Source organism: Tupaia chinensis, unplaced genomic scaffold (genome assembly GCF_000334495.1).
Source record: "Tupaia chinensis unplaced genomic scaffold, TupChi_1.0 Scaffold139733_1, whole genome shotgun sequence".
NCBI classification, from domain to species: Eukaryota; Metazoa; Chordata; class Mammalia; order Scandentia; family Tupaiidae; genus Tupaia; species Tupaia belangeri.
Window position 1 is genome coordinate 248936 of NW_006199613.1, and position 4051 is coordinate 252986.

At 58.0% G+C, this 4051-nt stretch overlaps 1 protein-coding gene across 1 annotated transcript in view; it reads right to left on the reverse strand.

Moving 5' to 3' along the window:
- Window positions 1–4051, reverse strand: part of LDLRAD3 (low density lipoprotein receptor class A domain containing 3) — a gene marked incomplete in the record, with an annotated part of 83457 nt that overhangs the window by 39937 nt on the left and 39469 nt on the right.

Consider the following 4051-nt stretch of genomic DNA (forward strand, 5'->3'; position numbering starts at 1 on the left):
GCCGGGGGCCAGGCCGCGGGCGCGCAGACACTCCCCTGGCCACCCACCAGCACTGACCTCCTCCTCCACGAGGGGTGACGCTGCCCTAAGTGTGGCCTACACGTGAAGTGAGATGGCCGCGTGGGCTGGGTGGGCGGGGGTGGACGTGGGGTGCAGGAGGGAGCTGGGAAGTGCGGTGGGAGGCCAGGCACATTGGAAGCTCCCAGAGCGGGCTCCGCTCGTTAAGGATCGCGGATGTGGGGCTTTCCTTGGCCCTTGCCTGGTCAGTGGCCGGGTCATGGTCTTCCTGCTGGGCAGTAGGGTTAGGTCTGACCCTGTGTCGCCGGGAGCCCACGGGAAGGACGAGCATAGGTCTGAGAAGTAGGTCAGGGACGGCAGTGACGACCACGCCAAGAGTGGCAGAGACGGCCCAGATGGAGTAACCAAGCCTCCGGGACAGGGCCACCCACAGGAGCCCATGGCACACCAGGGCCTGACAGCTAGGCAGCAGGCTCCCTCACGCACGCGCACACACAACTTCACAGCAGCTAGGGCAACGACTGTACTCTGTGGGGAGACCATCTGGATGATGCCAATCCCTCCTGGGAGCCATAGGGTCCGGGGGGAGGCGGCACATCTAACATGCTTAGAGAGAGAGCGCCAGCTGGGGATCCTACACGCGGTGAAAACATCCTTCAGGGAAGAAGGCAGAATAGAGACATTCTTGGACCACGGGAGACCAAGGGGCTGCGCTGCCAGCAGACTGCGTTAGAAGAGCTCGAGGAGACCCCTCCGATGGAAGGGAAATGGTACCAGAAACACCTGGAAGGTCAGGAGCAAAAGAACTGCACCCAGAGGTGAGCGGCCAACACAGCGGTCCCTCCTCTGGAGCCCTGTGACGTCAGCGGGAGGGCTGGTCCTGCAGCCTAGCCGTTAAGGAGTTGGAGCCCACACAGCCACTCACGGTTTGAATCCTAGCCTTGGCAGCTTGAAAAACCTGCTGGGCACACGTGTGTGCCCCAAACGAACCGGATGGCGAGTGGAGAAGGACATACAGTAAGGTGGGCCAGCACACGTGTGGTGGTTAAGGGCGCTGGACCCCCACACAGTCACCCGAGGTTTGAGTCTTGGACCTGGCGGCTTGCTTTCTTACTTTCTCTCTCTCTTTCTCTCTTGCTCTGTCCCTATCTGGTCAAATTAAAATAAAATAAATAAAAAAAAGAATTACAACAAGACCAAGCCCATTGGATGGTGCTTTTTCCCTCTGTCTCTCATGAGCACACATGTCCTCTGGAAATTCATTATAAAATATACATGTAAGGCAAAAATTAAAACATTGCCTTATGGGTTTCCTTTAGAGAGAGATTTTTGCTACAGGGCACATGCACGTGGCAGAGACAGAGACCGAGGAATCTCCCCCAGGACGGAAGGCCACACCACGATCCCTTCTCCTCTACTCTCCTCTTGGGATTTTGGGCACGCACACACACACAACCAGCGTGAGTTTTAAGTTGCCGGGTCTGGGACTCAAATCATGGTTGGCTGCATGGGAGTCCAGCGACGTAACGTCAGGCCATCTGGTCCTGCCTCATGGAGACTAACGAATGCAGACGTTGTGTGAGACCTGTGACAGAGACCTGGAGTGGCAGCGTCTCGCCCTCCCGCTTGCAGGGGTGTGTGCTGAGTCAGCGCTGTCTGAAAGGCTGATGGCATGGGGCTTCCAGCCTGCTTGGCCAGTGTAAGGCTCAGCACCATCTCCTACCTGATGGTTTAGGCAGCCACTGGCGATGACCCAAGCCTGACCCCCACCAGGGCACAGGGTGCAGTGCCCGCCGAGCAGTCGCTGTGAGCGCGTCTGTGCCAGCCCCCTGACCGCTCAGCGCACACTCTGCACACACGAGGGAGTCTGGCATGTTTGACTCTTAATTATTTATCAGTTTTACTTGACTTTATTTTTATTTTAATTTGACCAGAGAAAGACAGAGTGAGCAAGAGAGAGAGAGAGAAAGTGAGAAAGCAAGCTGCCAGGTCTGGGACTCGAACCAGGGTTGGCCATGTGGGAGTCCAGTGCCGTAACCACTACACCACTTACCGGCCCCTATCAGGTTTCAAAGCGAGTTAGAGGTACTATTTTAAAGTGGTAGATATGCCAGAGGGAAATGGCTCATTCCACTGACTTCATTTGGAACGAATATTATTTACTCCGTTTGACAAGTAAGACCCATATCCCAAAACTTGAATCATACAAGGTCTTTCATTCTGGCCGGGAGCACACACATACTGGGACGGGCTGCGTGGCCATGGATCACTCCCCAAAGAGCATGTGCAAACACGGGTGTACTCGGTCTCCCCCACAGGCTGTGAGGTCCCCAGGGATGGCAGGTAACAGAGACGGGCTGAGTGGAACATGGAAGAAATCCGTCGTCGGGACCTGAAGGCGAAGCAATTCCTGGTCAATACGGCCTTACTCTCCAGCTGCTGTGGCCATCGAAGACTGTGTGGCCATGGCACCGACACCTTTCAGCTGTCGTTCCATCTTGGCCTCGCACTACCAGCAGGTCAGTGGCAGGAAGGCCATGGCGCGAGGCTGTCGGCAGCTCCCACCTGCTGCTGCTCCAATGGGGATGCGAACGCAAGCCCAGCGCATGGCCGGGCAGCCCCTGCCCAGTGATGGACACACCCTCCCTGCAGGGTTCCAGACGTGCCACCAGCCCTACCATAAACAGTGGCCAGGCCGGATGCTGCCCGGACCAGAGGCCATGAGGAGGGCCCTGGGAGAGCGGCCTCATGTCTGAAGGCAGGGGCAGCGATGGCCAGTCCCAGGAGAGCAGGGCATCCGGCACAGGGACAGTTGCCCCTCAGGGACTTGTCACGGAGCGACGGGCAGGACTACACAGGGACAGCTGCCCCTTGGGGACTTGTCAGGACGTCTGGCACCGAAGGCATGACGGCTCACATTCTGGAGGAACCTGTGATGCGCCGTGGAGAAGACGCCATCGCACTTAGGACACCACAGAGCACGTGCCCCGCCTACAAGGGGCCGCAAAGGTGAGCAGGGAAGGGAAGGGCACGCACAGTTTTCCATAGAGCACGCCTACAGGGCTTGAGTGTGTGTGAGTGTGTGGGTAGGTGTGAGTACACGTGTGTGTGAGTGAGTGTGTAGAGGAGTCAGAGAGGGACGAATATAAAGAGTTTCATTCTAACTCAAGCAATAATGGGCAATTTCATTTTCTTCTTTAAACTTCTATCTTACAAGTTTTTTACAGACTGGAAGAAAAGACGTCACTGAGGTGTCAGGGGCAGGTTAGGGTGCGGGGCTCCAAGCTGTGGACCTGCTCTGGGGATGCCACGTGGAGCTCCATGCTGCCCGCCAAGCCCACGATGTCCACAGCACGCGTGATACTGTGGACTAGGGCTGCGGGGACGATGGTGGCCGGGTGAGTCACCTGTACCCGAAGTGCCACTCGGGGGGTCGCTAGTGGGGGAGGCCATGCATACAGGGCGGGAGAGACGGGGCCTGTCACCACCATGGGAGGGAGAGACGGGCCTCTCGCCTTCCTGTCAACTGTGCTGCAAGCTGAAAACCGCTCTCAAACAGAAGGTCTTTCACAAACTTACAGAAGTGAAGGAAGGACACATGTCGACTGCTCAGCGCCATCCACGGTCACAGAGGGTCATGTCGGAGGGAGAGGGACGTGAAGCTCACCGTGGCTGCGGCGTGGTCACCGAGGACATTCAACCGGAGGCTGCAGGCTCATGGGCCCAAGACAGTTGACCTCCGTGGGAGGCTGGGAAGCAGGGCGGTGCCAAGCAAGACCATTCTGTCTGTGGTGGACATGCCAGGGCCCGGGACACCACAGCAGGAAAAGGGACCGGGGTCGCCAGCTGCAGGACGTCGGCTGTGTCGCCCGTCCGTGGACTCTCACGGCACGTGCCGCCAGCACAGACGTCGTGAAGCCACTCAAGAGACAGCAGCCAGGCCTGGTGTGGAGCTAGCCCCGCCTGGGCAAGGGCACGGATGAACCCGAGACGGCTCCATGTGAGCCACAGCCCTGCATGTTCCTGCCTCTTA